The sequence below is a fragment of the Triturus cristatus genome, chromosome 12 (assembly GCF_964204655.1).
Source record: "Triturus cristatus chromosome 12, aTriCri1.1, whole genome shotgun sequence".
NCBI lineage: Eukaryota > Metazoa > Chordata > Amphibia > Caudata > Salamandridae > Triturus > Triturus cristatus.
This window is the reverse complement of record NC_140595.1, coordinates 172849166-172876393: the sequence shown is the minus strand read 5'-3', so window position 1 is coordinate 172876393 and position 27228 is coordinate 172849166. Positions and strand designations below refer to the sequence as shown.

At 42.8% G+C, this 27228-nt stretch overlaps 1 protein-coding gene across 1 annotated transcript in view; it reads right to left on the bottom strand.

Annotated features, from left to right (window-relative positions):
- Nucleotides 1-27228, bottom strand: part of LOC146773007 (gonadotropin-releasing hormone II receptor-like) — a 329569-nt gene that overhangs the window by 240117 nt on the left and 62224 nt on the right. The gene's annotated exons all lie outside the window — the stretch shown is intronic.

The window sequence follows — 27228 nt, the reverse complement described above, 5'->3', positions numbered from 1 at the left end:
ATCCCAACAAAAGTGAGACATGTTTCATTAATTCGGATGAGAAAGGCTGGCCGTTATCTGAATATACAACACGTGGTAGCCCGTACCGTGGGAAGAATTCTCGAACTAACTGTTTGGCAGTAGTCGGGGCCGTGTAATCTGATACTGGGTACGCCTCAGTCCATCGGGAGAGAGCGCAGACAACTACAAGAACATATTTGAATCCTCGACATCGTTCCATCTGGATATAATCCATTTGGAGCACTTCAAAAGGATGATCAGGAGTCTGGAATCCACCCTGTTCTACGGGAACACTTTTTCCCGGGTTGAACTGACAACATATCATACAGGTACGGACCTTTTGTTTAGCTGCTGCTCGTAAATGTTTATTGAACCAAATGTGTTGAATGCTATCTAGCATAGCTTTTTCTCCTAAATGCGCCGGGCTGTGAATTGTAGCTATAATGGCTTGGACCATAGAGTCAGGAAGAAACCATACAGATTTCTCCTTCGTCATCCATCCCTGATCTGTCTGGATCCCTCCTAGTTCAGTCCATTTCTTTAATTCTTCTGCAGTAGCATGTGTCTGTATGTCAATTACGTCAAGTGCGGGATCCTTAATTGTCATACACTGTGTTGGTGTCTGAACTATTGGCTTTGTCATGTCTAATGTGCGATTCTGAGCAGTCTGTTTAGCTGTTCTGTCAGCTAAATCATTGCCTTGAGAAATGATATCAGTAACCTTCGTGTGTGCTTTACATTTCATAATCGATATAGCAGTGGGTAGATGTATTGCGTCTAACAAGGCATGAATGAGGGGTCCGTGCTGAATGTGGGCACCATGGGAGGTTAAATAACCTCTCTCTCGCCACAGTACGCCGAAGTCGTGTACAACTCCGAATGCATAACGTGAGTCAGTGTATACATTAACTTTCTTATTTGTGGCTTGAATACAGGCTTGTGTTAGAGCAATAAGTTCTGCTGCTTGGGCTGACAAAGTATCTATACAATTTGTCTCAATAACTTCAGTGTCTGTTGTGACTGCATACGCGGCCACTAAATCTCCTGTACTTGTTCTCATGCACGATCCGTCTACATACAACGTCAGGTCTGGATCTAACAATGGAACGTCTGTCAAGTCTTGTCTAGGTTTCGTCTTTATTTCAATGATTTCAACACAATCATGAGCTAGTGGGTCTGTTCCAATTACAGGTAATAGTGTAGCAGGATTCAATGTATTACACCGTCGGATCTCTATGTGTGGTTGAAACAATGTCAGTTCATAACCGGTAAGTCTTGCTATGGTCAAGTGTTGTGTTTGTGTTCGGTTCACAAGAACCTCTACTGCATGTGGTACTTGTACTGTCAATGGATGTCCTAATACTATGGCATCGCTTTGTCTGATTGCTAAAGCTGTCGCCGCCACTGATTTCAGGCATGCAGGCAAAGCCTGAGCTACGGGATCTAATGTACTGGAAAAATAAGCACATGGCTTGCGTGATCCTGCTTGATCCTGAGTGAGTACTGACAAGGCAGTACCTTCACGTTCTGTAACAAAGAGTGTAAAATGTTTGCTATAACAGGGTGTTGCTAAAACAGGTGCTTGACATAAAGCTTCCTTTAGGCTTTCAAAAGCTTGTGTATGTTCCTGAGTCCAAGGGAGAACAGTCGATGTGGCTGCCTCCTGTGTGGTTAACTGAATGAGTGGTTTTGCTAGAAATGCGTACTGAGGGATCCACTGCCTACAATATGAAGTGAGGCCTATAAAAGCCCGCACTTCCTTTTGTGTCTGGGGTATTGACATGTTAGCAATTAACTGAATGCGGTCGGGTGTAAGCTGCCTTCCCTCCTTGGACAGCGAGTGACCAAGATAAATAACTCGCTGGACACAGAATTGCAGCTTAGAAGGAGACACCTTGTGCCCCTTGTCGGCTAGAAAATGTAAAACTGTCAGAGAAGCCTTTTCACATTCAGGTTCGCTTCTCGCGGTGATCAGCAGATCATCGACATATTGAAGCAGTGCAGTATTGACTGGCATGTGGATACTGTCAAGTTCTCGTTTCAGTGCTTGGCTGTAGATGCTGGGGCTTTCTGTGAATCCTTGGGGAGCGCGTGAGAATTTAAAGCTGCGCCCATTTAAACTGAATCCGAACAAATATTGGCTTTCCGGATCTATTGGGACGCTGAAAAAGGCATTCTTGAGATCAATTACAGTAAAGAATGTTGCTTCGGAATCAATTGCTGTCAATAATGATGATATATCAGGGACCACAGGAGATTGTGGTACAATGCACTTGTTTAGTTCACGCAAATCAATAACCAATCGGTATACTGGTGGAGCAGTAGGATCAGTTCGTTTAAGAATCGGAATTATCGGTGAATTACATACATTGGAGTCTGTTTCTACAACTACTCCCTGGGCAATTAGCTCATCAATGATTTTCAGCAAAGCCACTACAGCATCATGTGGTAACTTGTATTGTCGCATTCGTGGTAGTACCACTCCTGCTTTCAATGTGACTCGGTATGGTGTAATGTTCATGCAGCCAACATCCGTAGGGCCTTGTGCCCATAGATGTACTGGTAAAGTCTGTAGTCGGGGATCCATGTCCCTAGACACATAGTGACCTTTAAAATCACGTAGAAACAACCTTACTCCTTCCGGAGAACAACATATTATGGCTCCTAGTGCTTTCAGAGTTTTAATTCCTAACAGATTTTCTGGGCATGATTTAGTAAGCAATAAATCTGTAGTTCGAGTCAAAGGTCCTATCGTAAGTGGGAGAGGCTGTGATACTTCATTAACAATAGGTTTTCCTGAAAAACCAAGGGAAACATTTTGAGAGCCTGAGAGGGGTGCCCCTGGAACTTCACTACGTTTTATAGTTGTTCGACTTGCCCCTGTATCGAGTAAGAATTTTCTATCTTGACCTAACAATTCACTATGTACATACGGTCCTTCTTGATCTACAGGAATCTCGATGAGCGGTAAGTCAACTTCCCTCTCTAGGCTTGTTCATGCGTAACGCTGATACTCAGGATATTCATATTGTGCAGTCTGATACATTTGTCGTGTTGTGGTTTGTGTGGCAGTAGCAGGCAACGGTGGTGCAGCTGGCACAAACTGTATGGGCTGCTGTGAGGCTGGCATGGACTGTTGCTGAACTGGCATGGACTGTTGCTGAACTGGCATGGACTGTCCATGCTGCATAGCTCCTTGTTCATTCTGATCTTGTCTAACTAATCGTGGTCTCTCTTTTGCAATACCTGTAGCTATATTACGTTTCAGGACTGGACAATCGTGTACATAATGGCCTAGTTGCTTACAGTAATTGCAGGTTCCTTTTACAGGAGCTGCAGAATCACCAGAATGTGTCACACCCTTTTTGTGACCCTCTGCTGGTACTGTCTGAGAAACTAGCATTTTCATTTTTGTATCCTTCATGCGTCTATGCTCGTGTTCTTGTTCATCCCTAATTCTATTGTGATGATACTGTAACATTTGTAGCATTTGTGACGGAGTGTTACTTTGCCAGGTACTCTCGAATTTCAATATTCTATTCTTCACTGGAGGCAATGCATTTTCCACTAATTTTGTCACAAATAAATGTGGATATGAGTCACTACTTGCTTTTATACCACTGTTTATACCAAAACATTTTTCAAATCGAGCATAATAATCGCTTGTGTCTTCATCTTGCTTTTGTTTGCAGGCTGTGATTGCACCCCAATCTTCCTTTTTTGTAGTTAATAGACGTGGCAGTACCTGTACTAGTAAACCTGGTAACAGTTTAACTTTATCCCCGAGCCCTGAACCTGCAGTTCGGGCCCTTTCTTCCTCTGCTAATGCTGTCCAGTCTATCTTTTGGTCTCCCACTTCCCACTCTTTTTCTTTCAGTTTTTCATAGATGCCAGCAGGCAAAAGCACCTTTAATATCGTCATAATATCAGGAAAGGTGTACTCTCCCATTAGTAACATGTCTTTAATTTCTCGGTGGAAACCCGCTGGGTCTTTGTCATGACTAGGTACTACTTTCTTCATTTCTAATAATTCCATTTTTGATATGGGTGTGTAAACAAATACACGGTGAAACTCATTGTCTTCGCCTTTTATTGGGTGCACTTCTCGTAAAGGATTTTGTCTATCCATATAGTACGGCGTTCTTTCTCTGTGGGGCAGCGAGAGAGAATCCGGATTTACAAAAAGGACATACTGTTTACGTGACACTAATATCTCTTTAATTAGCTTGTTACTAGAACCTCTCCATCTGTTCGTGAGTAGTTCCGTTAATATATCAGGTAAAGGACCAGGGTCAGCATGTTGGCTCTTATATAATATAAGGAGTTGCTGAATCATATAGATTCCAGCTAAACGTTGTTCATCTGCACTGAGATTAAAAAACGTGTGTGCTACGGTCTCATCACCGTATTTTTCAGGACTGTCAATCCAGTGAACAGCTGATCTGGCTAATTCTTGCTCATCCATGGAATCGAGGAGGTGGTAACCCCTTCGTTCTCGTAGTATTTTATCTGCGGCTTGAAACAAATGTTCAGGAGACTTCAGATTTATTACAGGCGTCGGATACGTTCTGCTATTATTTGGGCATACAGAGTGTATGGGATCAGAAAAACATCTAGCATTATCACAGGATCTTCCTCTGCCTACATAGGCTATGGTCTCTGACTGTCTTGCGGAATTCCCTGATTCGGACACTTCATCTTGCTCGAACTTGTCTGTTCCCAATCTTTCTTCATGAATACGCTCTATTTCTCTACGGATTTTTCGGCACATGGCTATTATACAATTTTGCTTATCGTGTCTCCCTTCTGATATATTCTGGCTCCATCTTGTAAGAATAAGCATTGCATTCGGGTCTACCCCCGGACGGTCTTGATTTCTGATCACACAGTTTATGAGGAAACGTAACAGTTCCCCCTGTATCTCTACTTTCTGGAATTCCATAGCTCTGTTAATACATCCTGGATCTCGTCCTGTTTGAACAAAATGGTATATGTTATCTAGATGCGTAGTCATTCCTGGTAACCTTGCTAAATACTCTGCGGCTCGCCTGATGCGTAATGATGCCAGGACCATTTCGTCCTCTTTACCAACCACCGGGTCATATCTACAATTTACAAGGAGTTCCTTAAGCGTACGTTCACTTACGAATTTAGGTGTACGTGAATGCGCTGATTCTTGAAAGACAAGTTTATTTATTCTGGGTGGTGTAAAGGTATTGCTAGCACCTCCCGTGGCCCCATCTGGGGCATCGGGTGTGAATGGGTTCGTTGAACGTGACACAGCAACTATGGGTGTCGATACCACTGTAGAATCGACTGCGGGGACAGATGTGCTTGCCGAAGCTTGTATCGGGACTTGCTGTTGCACGGGGTCGGATACCTGATCCTGACGTTGAACCCCTCCGCCAGACGGTCTATGTGGTGTGGCGTTAGTATACTCGGGAGCTGTGTCGTCTAGATATGAGGAAAGAAAAACATCTTCTGCGGTTCTGGGATGCCCTTTTTGATGTACCTTAATTGGAAATAACGGGGGTGGCAAGTCTTTTGGCATCCCTGGAACAGCCTTTGGTAGTCCTTCGGCTAGAAGGGGATACATACCATTCATAAGAGCATTTCTTTGTCTATCTACTTGTTCTGACTTCACTCGGATACCTTCCTCAATTAATAGATTTTCTTGAACGTTATTTGAACTTTCTTTACTCCTCTCTTCTTGTCTACGTGCTTTTTCTGTACGTCTATGAGATTCTTTACGCCATAACTCAACAGCGTCTTTCTGTGACTGTCTGACCTTTCTTTTCCATAACTCTTCCTCCACTTTCATGATGCACTCTGCATCCCAGGTTCCCGCTGCGGGCCACCTTTGACTTTCCGGCAATCCCTTGGTATAATCTACCCATAGATCAAGAAACAATATGGCATCTAAGCCATGCTTGTGGTACATAAAATGCCCTGGAGTGTCCCTAGGAGGAATAGGAACTGCTTCTTCGAGCACCCCTTTTTTGGTAGTAATCTGTCTTAACTTCGAGAAGAGCGGCATATTGACAACTGATCTGATACTTACTCTTGAATTCACTTAATACGAAAAACACAATAATGAACAGTGAACAAAGAACAATCATTCATACCACAATATGCAAGACATTTGAACACTTTAAACATTGAACATTAATCATTTTAACAATAACCGACAATGATGACAGTCTGCCTAACTAATCACCACGCTGAATTCTTGACAATAACTGAATACTTCGGAATACTTGATATACTGCTAAACAGTACATATACACTGCTAAACAGTGCAGACCGGATTTGTGTACCCAAATCCGTCTTGACCGGCACAACCTATGTGCGCGTCAACACGCCTCCTCGGCGATGGTACTCACCGAGTAGCTCCTTGAAACGGAAGGCCTCAGAGAATGGACAGGACTCGATGACTGCGGATAGCGGACCCTCTGGACATCGGGATTTCGAAAAACCTGGTGGGCTTCTGTATACCTCGGATCTTGCTCTCTCAGCTAGGCTCTGGTCGGGATACTTCGCACTTCTCACCGCCTCGTCTGGGTTGATCGCAGCCTCAGTCGCCCCCGCTTGACCGGAGGGAGCTTACAGGAAATCCTGCTGGTACGCGTTTATGGTCCGTCCAGCTGTGGCAGGAGACCGGGCCTGCAACGCACCGCCGGCGCGTGAGATGAGAAAGTGTCCCTGTTCGGGCGCCATTATGTGGTAAATATTCTTTTTACCGAAACTGAATTTCATACGGAATCCTTAAAATAAAGTAAAATAGCTCAGAATAACAAGAGGCAGAATCCGTGGTATAAGAGGTTTTCTAAATGGGCTTTATTCCATTCAAAATGGCCGACTCGAGTCGCGGCCTTCAGGTTCCGTCACCACGAGGGTTCAGGAAGTGAAGTACAATACTTTATTGACAAGAAGTAACTTTTATAGGTCATACATTTACAATGAAACAAGTGCAGAAAGGCGTAACAATTGATAAGATAAATTAACATAGTGATACGTAATTGAAACTAGGCGTAATAAGGAGCAAAAAGAAACATGATTGGCTCTCATTATCTTACATAGGTGGATCTATACGATAATACTTAACATGGATGCGTGCGCAGCAGCATGACGTGTGATTGACGTGCAACTAGGGGGTGAAGGGGACTTGACATTTAGCTCTACATGTGGAGACGAGAAGTCTAGGGGGTCATGTCAACCTAATCCCAAATCATATCTAACATCCTATGTTTAGAGAACTATGTTATCCACAAGGAAGGACTCTCGGACAGAATCTATTCTATACTAACTGTATGTGCGTGTACAAGCGTCTAAGTGTCTATATGAGAAGCGAGGGGCAGAAAACTTTCCATGGCAACAGGGCTATGAATCACTTGCAGGAGGACGGAAAGGCTGAGTCCTTTGCCTGTGAGCTAAAGGAAATGTTTACCTAAATCACTAGACAGGAATGCATCGGCTGAAGAGCAAACTAGATAATTCGAAGGTGAAATACAGCTTCTTGGCAGGCAGGCGAAAACTGGCCGAGGCAGGCACCGTTAGCTGCACAGGGAGTAGGACAAAGTTCATGGATACAGATGCGAGCTCAAGCTGAAACTGTCAGAGACAGAGAGCAGGGAAAGGCTTTAAGGAAAGAATCGGGCCTACTTGCCTGAACTGTAAAAATGGAGTACCTTAGCCATATAAAGTCGGTGGCTTTTCATACTTAGGAATTGAATATCCAGCCCATTGATGGCGGATCTGACAGAGAACATGTCGACGGTAGACACACATATGTTTGCGTCTTGGAAACTGGAACTGGAGGGAACATACATGTACTTGTGACATGCACATAGAATCGTTGGGGTCCAAGATAGGGGACATAACTGATCAGGAAAATCCACATTTCCACAGTTGATCGAGTGGTATGACTTGCGGTTCCTGAAAAGGTACTCATTTGCTGATGGAGGGCATATGGGGATATGCGTGCAGTCGATGCATCCAATCACATGTGGAAATTGTGCCACCTGGTAGAATGCCTGTTTGGTGCGGTCCAACTGCTGTGGGGTTGTGGGGAAGCTGATGTGTCTGTGGAGCATTGTCAGCATGGCATCTAGGAATTTTTGGAAGAAGCGTGACAGTGCGCTTTGCGAAACACCTCCGGCAACCGCAATTACCCCCTGGAAACTCCCTGAGGCCAGTAGGTGCAGGCTGCATAGTACCTGAACGTGCGCAGGGATTGCATTTGTCCGGTGGGTCTGGTGCTGCAGTAATGGTTCCAGGTCTGCAATCAGGCGCATGATCATAGCGCGATTGAGGCGATATTTCTGGTACACCTCGTCCTCATTCTGGCCGAGCAGGGTTATGCGCAGTCTGAACACTCGCTCCTGGACCCTTCTCCTGCGCTGTCCTGCTGCATTGATCCGCATCCTCCTTGCAAGCACGTAGAGGGCAGCCATTTTGGGGGAGCCAACAGGGTCTCCTGGGCCAAATTTAAGGGTTTAGTGATTGCCTCAATCATTTGCACATGTAGGGTTTTTTTTTTTGTTTTTTTTGTGACTTTACCTCCAGGTTTTGATTCCCCTTATTTAGCTCTGGCAAAATAGCGATTTTTGGGATTTTCGTTATTAGCGAGTTTTGTTGCATTGGGGTGCGAATCGTTATTTGCTATTGGCAATTTCCGGGAGCTAATAGTGATTTCGGTAATTGCGAATTCGGTATTTAGCGATTCGGTAAATTAGCATTTTGGGTATTAGCGATTCGGTATGTTCGAGGTTATTTATTTAGCGATTCGTTATTTGCTCGGGTTTTGGGTTGATGCATTGGGATTGGGTATTTTTCACACAATACCGGGAGCTATTACCGATTCGGTATTTTACCGACTGGATTTTGGCTTGATGCATAGGGGTGTAAGTGTTTTTAAAATACCCCTCACACACTATGAATCCCATGGTGTCATGCTTCATTATAGGGGTCTTCCGGTCCCTATACGGGGCGGGGCGTGCTACGACCAGTAAGTATGCGGGAGCACTGTTGTTTGTGAAGGAATAGGCTATGTGTATTGTGAGTGTGAGAGTGGAAGGGTTAGTGAATGGTTACAAAAAATTAAACATTCTCTGGCTAGTGTGAGTAAGTATGTATTTTTTTTTTTGTACATGATTAATTAAAATCTTTACAAATCGAGTAAAAACATTATAAAAGAAAATTAAAAATTGCAAGGACAATTAACCAGAGGATGTTTAGAAGTTCTCTCTGTTCTGTGAGTTTGCCAAGTTCATTCAGATTATAGTATACCATTGTTAAAATCAACAGTCCTCAGGCTCTCATGTATCTGACCCCGGCGAGTTCAAAATTTTTTACGGCCTGACAGTTTAATTTTGTTTTGCTTGGATTGTAGCAAAGTTTGACTGCCTGTCTACATGTCCGGATACCGTAAGTTTTGAAGGAGTCTCGCAGGAATTTGCATCTCAGATCTTTCAATTTGGGGCAGATGCACACTGCGTGGACAAGGTCTTCCTTTCCGGCTTTGCTCAGACAGCATTGTGGTTGAAGATTTTTCCTTATCCAGGGCGGTAAGTGAGGATATACAGGGATTACGCCCAGACGCATTAAAACATTTTTTTCTTTCATTCTTAAGTTCATGCCCACATTAAGGTATGCCTGAGGTTGTGTTGATCCATAGTCATTAAGGATTATCCAGCCGTTTGCTTTTTATGTCAGGGCCTCCTTATCTTCAACTGTGGAAATAAGTCTAACTACTTTTTTGGCTGTTTTTTTAAACGTCACGTGGTCTGTTGGGATGCCCCACAAGTTGGATAGGCCCAGCACTTCAAGAGAGTCAATTAAGTACTTCCTCGCTGATGATTTTTGATGCTGAAGAGTCTCTTCCCAGATGTTAGAATTTAGGGAATCTTTATCGGCGTTGCGTATCTTGTGCCAGGCAATGACGTATGCACACCGTCTTTCTAGAGTTTGTTTCATGATGCCAAATTCCAGTCGTATTTGTGCAGAGGAGACTTGTTTTGGCAGGTTAAAGATGAGCCTATAAGAGTTTGATATGACTATGTCCAGGAGGGTGGCATCTTTCCCTTGAAGGGGTTCGCTCCGGTAGGTGAGTGTTGGTTGCAATTTTGCACAAAGTACTTGAAGAAGCGGATAGAAGGTCAGATCTGAGAGTTTAGTTTTTAAGGATTTTAGGGCAAGGGAGGTTGCCATTCCCTTGCCTCGCAGGGAGTCCAGCTGAGGTTTAAAGGTGATCTTCGAGTCCAGTATTATGCCCAAGTATTTGTAGGTTGTGACATTTTCCATTCGTTCTCCATTTATGTGCCAGTTATATTCCCTTTTCTTTTTGTAGTTTACTGCCATTACCTTAGATTTATTAAAGTTTATTTGCAGAGCATTTTTGTTTGAGAAGGCGTAGGTGGTATTTAGTAGGTGCTGGAGACCAGTGGGTGTCTGGCTGATAAGCACCAGGTCGTCTGCGTAGAGCAGGTTGGATAGTGTGGTCTTCCCTAGCTTTGGTGCGAGGCAGAATTTTTTATCTAGTTCGCCGGGCAGGTCGGCTAGGAAGAGATTGAATAGCGTTGGAGCTAGGACACAGCCTTGTTTGAGGCCCTTTGTTGTTTTTATTGGTTTTGAAAGGTGTGTGCCTGCACCAAGTTTGATTTTAATCCAGGTGTTAGAATGTAGTGCTATCAATACATTTAAAAGGTGAAATAACCCCTATGATGAAGCATGACACCATGGCATCATAGTGTGTGAGGGGTATTTTAAAAACACTTAGTGCCTTCCCATGACATCTCATGGAGCACATTTTTTCACAAAAAAAACTACAAATTAAAAATAAGTTTCATTGCTACAGGGTAGAATCACATTGTTTATAAAAAGCTTGATAGGAGGAAGATTCTACCTAAATCCCTCTTAACTCCCTCCCTTTGTTATTGTTTTCTGAAAATTGACAGCGCACAGCTGTGGGAGTTTTCTCTCTCCAAATTTTATACGACCAAGCTGAGGAGCTTTAATTAAAAAACACCTCCTTCAGTCTTCGCTCTTTCCAAATTAGGAATTTGAGTACACCATTTCGTTAGTCAGAAAAGATTACACCACACACACAGACAACATGGCGGATAATGCTGGACTGACCTTTAGCAATGAAGAAATAGAAAATATTTTATCCTCACTGGGTAATTTTGAAGGATGAACCATATATATTCCAACAAGATATGAGATTCTAGAAAGAATGGTCACTAATATCGTGGCATTGCACGAGAGATTGGATTGTACTAATAATAAAGACAGCAAGCAGACTGGCACAAGAACTCAAAATAGAAATTCAAGCAATAGAAGTACGACTCAAAAGCTACGAATCACCTAATAGCATGAAAAAACATCTAGAAGAACTAAATAAAACCTTGAACGATTTTGAGGCAACACTGAAGCAGAGCAAATACAATAAACTCAAGAAAGACACCAGCCGGTTCAGTCATGAAAAGACGTATCCCTACATCAAAGACGGTTACGGAGCAAACCAACAAGATACAACCGATGAGGACTCTTCCGACACGGGTTCCAACAGTTCAGGATCAAGTAGAGGCAAGAGCCCTAGATTCCAGGGATCAAGAAACAATTACAGACACTCCAACCAACAAGGAGCCAGAGGATGGGGGCACTTTCAAGGCCCGCCTATGTATCCACCACAGTTCTTTGGACCACCTCCATTCCCACACCCCCAAGGGACATACCCACCATGGAGCTATCCTCCTCAAGATTTCCCTTATTTTGGTCAGCCTCATTTTTTAGCATCACGCCAAGAAAAAACAGAGGAAGGAACCAGAGAGGGAACAATGTTCATTGGACACCAAGAGAAGAAGATCAAGTAAGAGTCTCAACCAGGAGCATGACAAGGGCATCAACAAGCAAGAAATGAACATGGTTGTGAACTTAACTGATGAAGAACTCACGACGGCCCAGATCTCAGTTTTGGAGAAAGGTCTAGGATTTGTGCCAACATCTAACATGGATAAATTCCTACTATGTAAAGAGATACAAGAATTCATGAGGAGATTGAAATTGCAAATCTTCTTCAAAGAAAAAGAGACATCCACCACACAAGGAGATACAGGCCTGAAACCAAAATCAACCTTTACACCGTCGAATTGTACCCTTCCAATTGAATTGCTTGCTTTTGAGAAAGCAGTCATGAAAGATTTGGAAAACCTAGATCCTACTACGAACCAAACTTTTCAGAACATAACAAAGTTATGAAAGACAAGCGATACGAGAACTAAGCAACAATCACAAATTGGTTATAAAACCGGCTGACAATGGAGGGGCAATTGTCATACAATCAATGGATCAATATGACAGAGAATGCAGACGTCTCCTTCGAGATGAAAGAAACTATGAGGTTCTAAATCAGGATCCAACAGAAAGGATAAAGATGAAGATAATGAGTATGGTAGAAGAAGCACTTGCCCATGGATGGATGACAAAAAAAGAGGGAGATTTTTTAATCCAAAATTCTCCTATAACACCTTACCTGTACACCATCCCAAAGATACACAAAAGACTAGAAAACCCCCCAGGTCGTCCCATTGTGTCAGGGATAGGATCTATCCTAGAACCGGTCTCAACATTTGCAGATGCATATTTAAGACCAATGGTGCAAAAAACATCTACCGACTTGAAGGACACCAAGGATGTCCTGGTACTACTAGAAGACCTCTCCTTCGACCCTCAACAGCAACTTCTAATCAGTTGTGATGTTGAGAGCCTGTACACCAGTCTCCCCCACACTGAGACCCTAAACATCATTGAAGAGGTCCTATTTGATACAGAATGGGAATACCAAACCCCTAGAAATATCGTTATGGAATGCTGCAACTTAGCACTTAGAGAGAATGTTTTCAAATACAACCAAACCTTATATCTCCAGAAGCACGGGACCAGCATGGGGAGCACATTTGCTCCTAGCATAGCTGGTCTCTATGTATACCATCTTGAGACCACAAAAATTTTACATCCAAGTCACCCTTTTCACAAGCAGATCAACACCTGGAAACGATACATAGATGATATAATAATCATCTGGAAAGGGGATGAAAGTACCGCAAATCGTTTCATCACTTGGCTCAATTACCAAGACGACTTCTTAAAATTAACCAGTACCATTTCCAACAAAGAATTGGTCTTCCTTGACCTCAATATATCACCAAAAGACGGGAGACTCGTGACTACAACACATTTTAAAAACACAGCAAAAAATTGTCTTCTAATGTACCAGAGTTTTCACCCTATACATCTGCATGACAACCTCCCCTATGGACAATTCCTACATCTCAGACGAAATTGCACAGAAGTCAACGACTTCAAAACTCAATCTAAAGACCTAAAAATGAAACTTGAGAAAAGACAATACCCCAAACAAGTCATTGAAAAAGCTTACAAAAGGGCATGGAATAACTGCAGGGCAAGCCTTCTGGAACCTACCAATCCAAAACCTGATGAAAAACGACCATTTTGCATTACAACATACAACACTAATTCAAATCAGGTCACCAAGCTCATCAACAAACATTGGCGCATCCTCAACAGTGGAAGTCTAAATCTCCCAAAACCTGTTTTCTCCCACAGAAGAGGGAACAGTATTCACGACATAATCGTACACACAAGACCCCGCAAAAATGAACTTACATGCCAATTAACAGCAATGGCCAACATGTACGGACACCATCAATGTGTGAAATGTAAAGTCTGCCCACTCACCAAAAAAAGCAAAGAAATTACCTTCCAAAATGGTACAAAGTGGGAACAGAGAAGATTTACCTCATGTAACAGTAACAACGTAGTGTACCTTATCACCTGTCCATGTCTGCTTGAATATATAGGTATGACGACAAGACCAGTGAAAACAAGGATAGGTGAACACAAAAGCAATGTTAAGTGCAGAAAAGGTACCACAAAAATGGCATCACATTTCCTGGAACTAGGTCACAAACCGGAAGACATAACCTGGACAGTGATTGAACAAGTACCAAACGAGAAATATCTTCTTGAAAGGGAACAGAGATGGGTGTTTAGACTCAAAACAAAAATAAGAGGATTGAATGATGAAATTCCATGGGGCCAATTATAATAAAAAGCCTATTAATCCATTCTAACCGTGTCAACCACGTCTGAAGATTTCTATCAGTACGAGGAACCTTTTCATATAACAACTATGTAAGAGGATGCATCATAGAGGGACTTCGCTCTGTAACAAAGAAAGAATACCCCCTCCATGAAGGTTCACAAAAAGATGACATTGGTAAACATGTGCCGCCCCATCAACAAAAGTAAGGATCCTGCCAGACCCTAATAACTATGGTCAAGATCACAACTACGTGTGTTTCAAAGTATTGACACCATCATTCCAAAAGCGCACTTGTGAAAACAGCATCTAAAATATGGACACAGACCTGTCCTTTTAGAATAAGAACATAAACAACCCTGACATTATGAAATATACCTGACATTACCCACTATTAATAGTCATTTCGTGATTACTATATATTTTTTTCACAGAATGATTCAAAGCACGACATCAAATCAAGAGGATTTTTTCGGTTTTTAGATTCTTCTTTGTTAATAAAATAAGGATAACATCATGCTTGTTTTTGAAAAAACGGGGACAATCCCGATCTCCCGCTCAAACAAGAAACATCACGCTTTATTTATTTTGTAAAAAACAGGGGTCTCCCGCTCCAACAGCAAACATCATGCTTTATTTTGTTTTTGTGAAAAAACAGAGACAATCCCAGCCTCCCGCCAAACCAGGAAGTGAGTTTTTTCCAAACTCCCGGCTTGGGAGGAAAATAAGCAGCCATTTTGAAACATGTGACGCACTAGTGTTTCAAACCGGGCATCTCTTCCTGCAACATCCAATCGAGAACCTGTTTAAATACCCCATTGCCAGTGTCTGCACCGCACCACACGGAGCAGCACGGAGGCAGACAGAGGAGAGGAGAGACCTTCGACATGTAAGTAAGACTGAGGCCAAAGTCTTTAAAAATGAGGCATTTTCATGGTATGCTCAGTAGTCTTATGCGATCAGCGCCGTGATGACATGGCGTGATCGATTAACGCTAACGCATTTTATGCTTTTCCACTTTATATACAGTGACTATTACAAGGCTTCCTTCCCTCCGGTGCAAGCTCATGAAGCAGGATAATGATTCCTAACAATGTATGTACCCAAACATCATCACTTACATGTATAAATGTATAGGGTTGAGTAGTTTTCGACTAGAATGTTTGTCGACATAAATGTACGATGTTACCTAACAACAAAAGATGAGTGTGACGAACGTGCAAGTGTGTTCTTATACCCTAACCAAGTGCCCAAACCAGCTATTATGTTCCGCAAATATCGGGCATTAACAAGTTTTGTTGACATTGGTGAACAACTCACCACTCTTGATTTTACAACAATAGATAAGTGCAACGAACGCGTGTGTGTGTGTGTTTTTATACCACAACCAAGTGTGAATAATCAGCGATTATGTTCCACAATCTGCGGGCTGAATATTTAGAATAACAACCCTTTCTGTTAACAACAATAGAAAAATATATCCCTTTTTTCAGAAAAGGCCACTCCACAGCATGGTGATGTGTTTAAATGAACAACCACCAGGTTGTTTACTTTATTTTTTGTTTTTTATCATTACAGATACCGAATTGTGTTATTTCATAACGATAAAGGTCATTGCACCCTTATAAACCTTCTCCAGACTTGCATAATTTTTGTAGTTTGGTCACGAGAAATAGGCATACAATTCAAATCCAGTATTTTTGAGTGTAGTAGGGATCATATTTAGGTCCTGATGAGTAAAGCAGTGGGGACTGCTTACGAAACATGTTGACCCAGTAGGGAGTATCAGATTGAGGTACATCCCCTACATATCCCCCCTTTTTTTTAATGTTCTCAGCCAGGGCATTGAATAGATTAGTTTTTTACACTAGCCAGAGAATTTTTAAGTTTTTGTAACCATTCACTAACCCTACCACTCTCAACCTCACAATACACATAGCCTATTCCTTCACAAACAACAGTGCTCCCGCATACTTGCTGGTCGTAGCACGCCCCGCCCCGTAGAGGGACGGGAAGACCCCTATGATGAAGCATGACACCATGGCATTCATAGTGTGTGAGGGGTATTTTAAAAACACTTAGTGCCTTCCCATGACATCTCATGGGGCACTTTTTTTCACTAAAAAAACTACAAATTACAAATAAGTTTCATTGCTACAGGGTAGAATCACATTGTTTATAAAAAAGCTTGATAGGAGGAACATTCTACCTAAATCCCTCTTAACTCCCTCCCTTTGTTATTGTTTTCTATTTATAGTGTACGCACTTTGTGATCTGTATGGGACACGTTCTTTGCAGCAGGCAAATTAACCTTCTATGATGAGTCAAAACTTCCTTTATCAGTCAAAGCTCCGGTCTCAATCACTGGAGTTATCGTGACTTTTTATTGATGCTTGAAAATTGCTAGAACAAGGAACGTGGCATGTTGGTGCTTTTAAACAATAAACAAGGCGCCCCCAAGCCAGCACCCGGTGCGGTGGCATCGATCCCACCGCCCTAGAGCCGGCCCTGGGTGTCTGGCGCCTATGCACTGGGCCTAATAGGCCAGAGCTCGCATTTGGGACTCATAAAGGGCACGCAGCTCTCACCCTGCCCATTTTACTCTTGAATCTTCGCGCTTTTTAGGTCAAGCCTGGGCAGCGCAAGCGCTGCTCTGCGATGCATGCTGTGTTCGACTATGGACTTGAAGCTCTGCCCACTCTCCGCCCATATTTTTTATTGGTTTGTGTCATTGTCGTTTGTAAATACTGACTTCTGATTCGTTAATAGGCTGTCAGTCCCTCCTTAGTACTGCCTTGTCTTCATTTGTAACCTCCCATGAGGACTGGCCCTTTTACTTCGGTTGTTACACAGTATGTCTTCTTTAGTCTGTAAGCACTATTTTCTGTAATGAGTTTCTCCTACTGCAGGCACGACATGTTTTCCTGCAACATTCAGCGCGCCATGTGCAATTTCACTTTCCAAGCAGCCCGGGACAATGAAGGACGCTTCTTTGAAATTGGACCCCTTCCCGTTTGTGAGTGCTATACCACCCTTCTGAGAAGGGTGGTAAACTCCAATTGCGGTTGCAAAACATTCTTACATAGCTTAACGAGTCGCTATTAGGAAGGGATGCCCTTGGAATGCCCCTTCCTAATAGCGAGTCACTAATCCTATTTTGCAAGTCGCAAATTGATTTGCAACTCATAAAATGGAATTAGTACATGAGCCACAGGTTTTTTGCGGGTGCAAATGGGACTAAAACCCATTTGCGAACGCAAAAAACCTTTGTACATCTGGCCCTTTAACTTTACCTCACAATACCATGGGGGATGTGTCCCCCCCCAAAAAAAGGGACTGGGTCCAATTTCAAGCAGGCCTTTAACTGGCCAGTTCTCTTGTTCCATCTCCCCCCTCTCTTCTCTCACTTTGATATTGGAGGATTTTCAATCAAGTACTAAAATCTCATAGACGCTCCTTTGTGAGCTTATGCTGCGCCCTATGAATATAATTTCATTTCATTTCATTGGCTGGTGTTTGAAAGGGTCCAATTCCAGAGCTTGACTTTCCACCAAAGGCAGTGACCCCTCTTGCGTCTTCTTCCCTTGGCTTCAGAGTCTGGATAAACGAAGAGCTTGCTGTCTCCAGCGACACTAATGCTTGAGAAGCTTTCGGTTCCAAGCTAACGACTAAAAAAAAGAATTAAAAAGCTGTATAAAAGCTTAAGCTTTACAAACAAATGGATGAACACATTAACCCCTTCGGTGCCACGCCCTTTTCCCCTCCTGTGCCGGGCGTTTCACACGCGGGTGGGGTTCATGACGAGATAGTCTCGTCATGGGCACAGCGCGACCTTACTCCATGACGAGACTATCTCGTCCTGGGCACAGAAGAGGTTAATACATATGAACAAAAAATGTTAGTTTCATTATTCCCAAAAATAAAATTGACATCACAGGCATCTGTTTTCAAAGCAATAGTTGGGGAGCTCTCAGCATTTAGAAGCCCAACCTTATTCTGCTTCTCTTTTTAAGGTAAAATGTCTTAAATCCTAAATCACACCTTAGTGAAACGCGTAAAACATATATAACAGATGGGCCGTGCTCTTCTGCAGGCCTGCTTCTTCATTGAACAAGAGGTTATCTGGGGGCTACAGTGTGAACAAAAGATAAATGCAATACTCAAGTTCTAAAACTTAACTGAAATAAGCTGAATAAATGAGGCGCACCTTTTATTACAACAAGTGTGCTGAGTGCAAGGGGCACGAGGTTTCAACGTCTTGTGTTTTTTTACTCTGGGGTGTGGCAAGATTGACTGGTTTAATAAAATGTTCTTCCATGCAAGGCAAGACTGACAATTATTGGTGAATATTAATTTGAATATAATCCGCAAAGCGTTCTCTCTTACAAAGCCTATGTAATCACACAGCTATGGAATACTATGTGTATCAGGGGGCGTAGCGTTCCTTGGTGCAGCAGGTGCAGTGGCACCGGGGCCTAGAAGAGTGAGCGGCTCACTGCAACCTGATTATTGCTGTGTTTCATCTTTCAAACTGCAGTGGGGGGCATTTCCTTCTTTGCCCTTGGGCCCATGCCACACTGGCTATGCTTCTGATATGTATCAAAATCTTAGTGTGTCAAAATAGTTAGAAAAAAGGGCTTTGAGAGGGCCGGGTCCTGCCGGTGCTCAGCACCCGCAGCTCTAAAAAGCAGGTGCTGAGACAGGGCCCTATCAGGTTCTCAGTTTTTTCCCGCACTCTCAGGGCGAAAAAATAAATCTTAACTCTGCAGCAGTACCACCCTTGACTGCCTTTGATGTAATTTTAAAGAGACTCGTTATAGTTCTTTCATAGTCTCATCATTTCAGAACTGAAGCATTTTCAATCAATCAATCGGGGAATTTTAAGCACGCTACTCACTCGTGAGGGTCTCAAGGCGCTGGGGAGTAGGGGGGTGCAGCTCCGGGTTATCCGAAAAGCCAGGTCTTGAGGCTCTTCCTGAAAAGTGTGCAGAGTAGGGGTTCGTCTGATGTTGACTCGTTCCATGCCTTGGCCGCGATGTAGGAGAAGGCTCTTCCACCCGCTCTACTTCTGCGGATGCGAAGGTGTATCTTCTAGGGCCATTTTCAATATTCTTTACAACGAAGCCATAGTTGTTGTCTATTTATCTTACACAACTAACAACCTTTGGCAAAGCCAGTAGTCGTGGCTTGTTGTAGGTGTAATAATACTTGTATTATATATCTGAATGCAATGACAGAAGCAGCACAATACCATTTGGGCGGCACACTATGCTAAACACAGATTTTTCGCTTATGTGTCTAGGAGCCACGCTCTTAATTACATCGGCCACGCCCCTTTGGGAGACCCACCTGCTTTTTAGTCCACTTAAAGCCCTGATAGATACTATCACCAAAGAATGTTTTGCAAATTTTCTTTGAATGACTTTCCGTGCATCATAGTGTGCCTTTGCTTGCCGCATAATTTACTCAACCTTACCTCATAATGTAGACCTCGACTGCCGCATCATTTCATCGCCCGTGAATATAAGGAAGGCGAGAGATGAAATGGTTCACACAGTGGTGCTCATTAGCTCCCACAGCTATCAACAGGCAGTGGGCCTTGCTCACAAATGCAGGGGTGATCTACTAAGAAACCCACAGCGGAAATCCAGATGTGTTCATGTTGATGCTTTCGCATCTAATTACAGGTTCCCGAACTCCTGGGGTTTTCGAGGTCGAGGAGTAATTATATTCTGACTTTATGGCGTAAAAAAAAGTGATTGCGCGTGCAGAAGAGGTGGATGGGGCGTGGCCACGCGCTGCTGGTTATTGTGTGGTAATTGCGATATCCTGGCCTCCTGTGCAACTGGATGTCGTCAGCACTGATTACACTCAGGGGCGGATAGGTATAATTATCCCTCGATAACGCACGGTGGATTCTGCTCTTCAGTGTCTCTTTTGTTCTGCAGTCAATCAGAGGATGCTCTGACAGGTGCACAGTGTCATCTGTCGTGCTGATTGGCTAATAATGACACAGGGCCTCTTACAGAAGAGTTTTGGGGCCGATGGCGGGCCTCTGGCGAAAGTAGACCCCCACTTCCGATCAAAGGAACAGCTGTTATGATGGCCAGTGGGGTAGCAAGGGCTCTGGGGACCCTGAGACAGGCAGGGGAAATGGGTCCCCAACCACGGGCGGTAGTAAAAGTCTGCTCCAATTAGGGTTTAGTGGGCCTCTAACCTGCTGCACTATTGATAACTACGCCCCTGTTGAGTGCTCATTAAGTGTCTGTTAACTATCCCTGGGTAGAATATTAAATTAGTGTTGAAATTTGCATGATTTCTGAATTTCGCTTAATGCATACAATTAAGAATTGTTGCAGATTGTTTGTGCATGTGGGCTTCTTCACAAAGAAAACGCTTTGCTGAGAGGCATTTTCTGGTCCAATCAATGGACTGCTGGCCTGCCGCGAGACTTTTTCAAAAGAACAATTGAAGGGCAGAATGTTGAACGATGTGAAACATTCACCCCAGTACAGAGATCTGGGCCTAAATCCATCATTTTTTTGCTCCCCAAGCCATTCCACTTTAAACCCAGCCATATGCAAATCAGTCTGGACCCAGCTCCTCATGGAAACAGTCCAGCCCGAACTGCCACTGGACCGGACACAGGCATCCTGGGACCGGTTTCTGGGTAACACCCCTCATCAGCCAGGCTAGCTTGACTTTTTCAGGCAAAGTGCATGCTCGTGTGCAGAAATGTCACACAAGAAACCTATATTTTTCTCAATACCTATACTTTCAAATACTTTATTATGGAGTTTTACGAAATTAATTAGAAAAAATTAACACAATTTCGCACACCCCTACTATTAACTTTATTTTCATACAGCAAGCAGACAAGCATGTATAGGGGAAGAGAGATTTTAATGGAAATACTTTCAAGATTCCTATAAACATCGTAAATTCTACCCCGTCGAATCCTCAGAAACATTCAGGTATCTTTGCTGATGCTTTCAGTGGTTCCCTGCATCATGATAAGCTACAAAAGCACAAGAAGCAAACAAGAGAGTTGGCCATGTTCAGGCAGACTGAGAATCAGCCTTCCTAGGTCTACAAATCTGAGGACCCCACACTGGGACTCACCAAACAAGGTCACAAGCACTCAAGTGCCCTGACGCCGGGTGCTGCATGTACAGCCCATTATTCCTAAGATCAATGCTTGAAAGGGAAAAATAGAAGTGCAGGCACTCATTGTCCCAGAAGACCTCATTGCAGCTGGTACTCTCACATTCATTTTAAGTGTAGGTACTGAGTACCTGACAGCACTTGACAATTTAAAGCACGGCCCCAGATCATACTTGTCTTACTGGTGGGGACCTGTGCCACTCAACCACGCTGGAAACATAGTGTACTCAACATCCTGTGCCTGAGCTCCATGTAGCCCTAATGTAGGAGCCTCCTGTGTGGCTCCCCTGATTTCTCTGTTTTAGGGGGCGTCGCCTCATTTCCCCCGACAATGAGAAATTGATAATTTATTTCTTAAAATCTAGATTTTCAGATTCAGCCCACAAGGCCTTGCACCAATGATCCACACATTACCACCAGTGACTTTGAGAAACATTGCTGAAAGTCAATTAAATTTGTAAATCAAACTGAGATTGCCAATGATGCTAAAGAAAACAACTGTCGCCAATGGTAACTGTGGGCAGGAGAGTCATCTCCTATGTGAGAAATTGGGTTGTTGGTTGAGGGGTGTGAAACCCTACTCAAGCAACAGCCACAATCCTTGTCAGGGTGAACCACAAAAAGTCACTACATTAACCTGTGCTTAACCTTCTGGTAGCTGGTCACAAAAGCAGTCAGGCCTAACTTAGAGGCAATGTGTAAAGTATTTATGCAGCACTCAAACAGCAATAAAGTGAAGACACAACACAAGAACATTTCTACACCAATTTAGTAGAATAAACAGAAATTTAATAAATTATCTTTTTACCAAAAGGACAAAAATCCAGTCAATAGAATGGAGATATGCAATTTTAAAGATTTAGATCAAAGAGGTGCCAAAAGGCATATAGCCCCCCCCCTACTGAGGTTATCTGTTCACGTTGGACCAGAACAAATTCACAACTTCAGGCCGACTGCAATGGAGCACAGGCCAGACACAGGACCAAGTTTGGCCCACTGAGGATTGTATCTCATGTGCTTGGTGCACGGTCTGCATGGGGTTGCTGTGTGAGGCTTCGAGTCATCCATCGTCGGTTCCGATGAAGCTGTACATGAGACTTTGGGGGCTTTGAGTCACTCTGAGTCAGTTCCGACGAACTGTGCAGCAAGACATGTGTGCTGTGTGGGCAGAATACATACAGGCCACCTGCCAACTACACTGAGTCATGTGATCCAGGAATAGGCTGCAGGTGCTGAACGGTTAGACAAAAAAATGGCAACTTTTTCAGAAGTTGCATTTTCTGAATTGTGAGTTAAAATCAGACTTTACCATAAAAGAGTGTTTTAAATTACAATTCCACAGATACAAAACATGACTTTTCTACCTGCTCCCGATCACAAGTTATCACTTATTAAAGGTAATACATGACCCTAATGTTATCCTATAGAGCGGTATGCCTTGCAGTAGTGAAAAACAAAGGTAGGAGATTTTCACTACCAGGACATGTAAAACTTAAAGGTACATGGCCAATGTTTTAAAGATAATGCAGCCTTCCCCACCGTCTGTTTAGGGCCTGCACTAGGGGTGACATATGTATTAAAAAAGAAGAATTAGGATTGGCAAAAGGTTTATTTTGCCTAGTCGAAATGGCAGTTTTAAACTGCACACACAGGCTTCAGTTGCAGACCTGAGCCATGTTTAAACGGGCTACTTAATTGTATGGCACAATAAAAGCTGCAGGCACACTAGTAGCATTTAATTTACAGGCCCTGGGTACATGCAGTACCACTTTACTCGGGACTTACAAGTAAATTAAATGTGCTAATTGGGTGTACGCCAATTTTACCATGTTTATAGAAGATATTACAAGCACTTTAGCACTGGTTAGCAGTGGTAAAATGCACAGAGTCCTAAAAGCCAACAAAAACAGGTTCAGAAACAGGAGGGGTGAAGGCCGAAAGTTTGAGGGTGACCCTGCACAGAGGGCCAGGTACATCATCCTGCAGGACTTTTCTGTCAGGCTGAAAGAATGGAGACATGGTGATTCTAAACACGTTATCTGCCGTTTGAAGATATTCGCCATGAGCTATGTAGCACTGAAGATGGTTTGGTCCTGAGAGATGGCTTGACCTCTAAAGCATGGCTATCCCAAAGTGAGGTATCCCAAAACATCTGAATATGCACCTCTGTCCTGACCAACACTACTATCCCAGTACTAAGACATGCACTGAGAGATCTCATAACCAGGGCCAAAGGATTCTGAAACTGTGTTGTTTTCCACATAACTTTGAATCCGATAAAATGCACTGCATGCTGCACAATTGCCGATGTTTAGACAAAATTGATCAAAAGTTACTTGAAAAACCACCACACAAGGTGTTTCACAGTGGTAGACTATTTTCAAAGGATAACTGGTCGTGGGCAAGTTGTGTATTCCTGTTTCAGGTATTATTTAATTGTAACCTTTATCTAGGCAGAATGAATGTGTCTTAAAATTCAAAGACCAAGATAGTACTGAACCTGAACGTGCCACATTCTGCTGCATAGTTTGCCTTTCTTCTAATATAATTTAGCCATATAATTTAGTCACCCTGCTGCACAATGTGGTCCTACATAACCTCCAAAAGTCCAGCTCATTAATCACATATAACCTGGTTTGCTGTACATCCCGGGGTCCAAGTACTGACATCCAATGAGCTTGCACAGGGCATCTCTATATGACCTCCCGTTTAAATTAGCATCCCAGTAGTGAGCTACTCAAGCACCCTATAAATCCAATCCACTCAACACATGTAATTACACTGTTAATGCAAATCCTTCTTTTGAGAAACTTAACTCGGAGTCATTAGGTCATCTTCTGAAATGTGTGCGACTTACAGAGTTCTTAGACACAAATCATGAACATCATTAAGGGTGAATGATGTTGTAAAATATTACTATCTTCCTCAGTGAAAATTCTATGAGGTGTTCAATGTAAATACTATAGCCTTATAGCCCGCTGTAGCGTACTATACAGGCCATTAAAGGCCTGCTCCAGCGAGGGCCTCTAACAAGGGAACCAGACTTTAATGGGCAGTATAGCCCAGCTACAAAGGGCTATAAGGCTATTAGAACATTCTGCCACTAGAGGGCAGAATGTTCTAACAAATAAAACAAAGGCCTCTCAGAGCCCGAGGTGGTTTAAATCCCCTCGAGTTCTGAGAGGCCCTTGTTAAACATAACGTGGAATGTTGCACTGCTGGCTCTTACCGGCCTATAGAAGCACGGAGCACTCCATTGTATTTAATGAAGCGCGCCACATTCCAATGTTCTAGTATTGCATCTATGCAGAAGGTAACTGGCTTAGACTGCAATGAGATATCTCATATGGTTGAGTGCAAGCATCAGAGATCGGAGCTTAAACTGCTGGTCGTAATTTTGCTTCATTCAGAAAAAGATAGTGTGCCACGTTAATGCACCTACTGCAAAAATGTGGTGTAATCTGCATACTACGGTCCCCTGTGCTAGCAGGATAGCTCAGGGCAGCATGTGCCTGCTGCAGAGATCTGCATGTAACCTGCATATTCCATATTTGAATTCCATAAGGGCCACATCTTTCCTCCAGTATTTTATGGTAAACAAAATAGGTGCATTTGGGGTGGACAGCTGTAACAGGTTATACTACTTTCTACTAATTACAGATTTTAAAATCAGGGACCCTCAACTTAGAAGCAGCAGCTGAGAAAATCTGAATAAAATATGCAGCACTGTGGTTGTACCCTAATTCCCTTCTATAAGGCTATAAAATGTAGTAATAGACTGTACAGAGTTTTCTTTACCCTAAAACAGTCATAACAACAACCCAACTACCAAAACTGCTATTTAAACAAGCATTGGCAAAGTCAATTAGTCTGGCATTGGCAGCCAACTATAGGCTTTGGCAGTGTTTGTGAATAGTTTTTGCAAAACTGTCCAAAAAGGCTTCTGTTTGTGTGTGAGTGCACACTGCAAAACAGCAGAATCCCCTCACTCACAGAGAGGCAAGCCAACGAATGGAGAGGGCTAACCCAGTGCCCCTTGCTATAAACTGTGTTTGGCGGAACAAAAATATGATTAACAAACTGGCAGACCAATGGGTGGACACAGCTGGCTGAATGCCCCTTTATGTATATTATATATTATTTTAGTAAAATCAAAACGTTTTGGCTAACAATAAATCTAAAAAAAAGATTAATTGGTATCCCAATTTTCCTGCCACTCCATCACAACAAAAAAATATAAACGTTTTGCTTCCGTGGCCATCAACTAGCCAGTAGAGTAGCGGGGATGCTCAGGATTCGAGTGCAAGCATGAGAAACGGCCTCTTTTACTACTTTTGGGGTAGTAGAATTTAGCAATTATCAGAGTTCAATGGGTCCTAGTGCCACTACATCTGCTGCACTAATAGTAGCTACACCCATTCAACTAGCATCATTACAAGATTACAATTTCTCCACTCCAGATTATTATTCTTTTATACTCTCCCACACCACTTTTCTCTCTCAAGTGTTATGCTTTAGAATTACAAGGAACAGTTACACTTGTATTTTGGGTAGGGACTTACATTGTCAGCTGCTTCATTTTGTAATGGCTGATGACTTAAAACATTATTAGGCCACTGTTTCATTCTATTCCTGTTCATTTTTAGTTCTGATTTTATAAAATTCTGATCTCCTCTTATGCAACTATATCCACTGAATGTCAGTGTTGCAGTTATATTATCGGTTAAGCGGGCTGACCCTGCAGATCTTGGCCTTTTATGCCCCCATTTTCTCCATATTCAATCTTAATATTGACTGCCACTTTACCTGAATATCATGGACAAAACATTGAGCCCAAAAGGCAGTGAATATATATATATATTCACTTAAAAAACCATAGGTGTCACACACGTTATAGTTAGGAATTAGCATTTAAAAAACCTTGCAAATTCACTTAAAAAACCATAGGTTTCACACAGGTTATATTTAGGTGGACATTTCACTCGTAAAAAACCAATGAAATTCCCCTGTTATAGTTAGTTCAGATAACTATAACTCGCGCGCCCGCAATCCACTGCTCATGACGTCACATATTAAATCACTCATGACATGGTCAATGGCATCACTCATGACATCACTCATGACATCATCCTTGTGATAGAGTGGCGGTCGCGCGAGTTATAATTATCTGAACTAACTATAACGGGGGAATTTCATTGGTTTTTTACGAGTGAAATGTCCACCTAACTATAACCTGTGTGAAACCTATGGTTTTTTAAGTGAATTTGCAAGGCTTTTAAATGCTAATTCCTAACTATAACGTGTGTGAAACCTATGGTTTTTTAAGTGAATTTGTACGTTTTTTTAAATGCTAAGTTATGTATTTATTATATATATTTTTTTTAAGGTTTTTCACCGTGCGCGCACCATGCGCGCGCTTTGGGCGCACGGTGCGCTGCGCACACCATGAACCGTGCAAACACCGTGCGCGCACCCCGCGATTTTTGATTAAAAAAAAAATGTTTATTTCACCCATGTGGGTCCTTCTGTGACCCCCTGACAAAGGTTAGGGGGTCAGGAACTCTCTTCCCTGCCCCCTTTTCACCTTTTCCACCTTTTTTCCCCTTTCCTTTTCAGTGCGAGAGACAAAATGGCTGCCGACACTTCCTGATTTCGACCGATTCGAATGTTGACTGACATCTAACAACCAATCAGAATTTCGCTCGCGCACCGCACGGTGCGCGCGTATAGATATTTATATGCTTTTAAATGCTATTTTCTCAGGAAATACTGAACAGATTGACACCAGACCTTCAAAAGGCACTTCCCTGACCTGAGGACTACCTCTCTGCCAAATTTCAAGTAATTCTGTTCAGCCGTTCGGGCTATACCTTCGACTAAAGGTCCTATGGAAAAATGCATGGGGAAAACGTGTTTTGGGACCCCCCTTTTTTCTCGGCCCC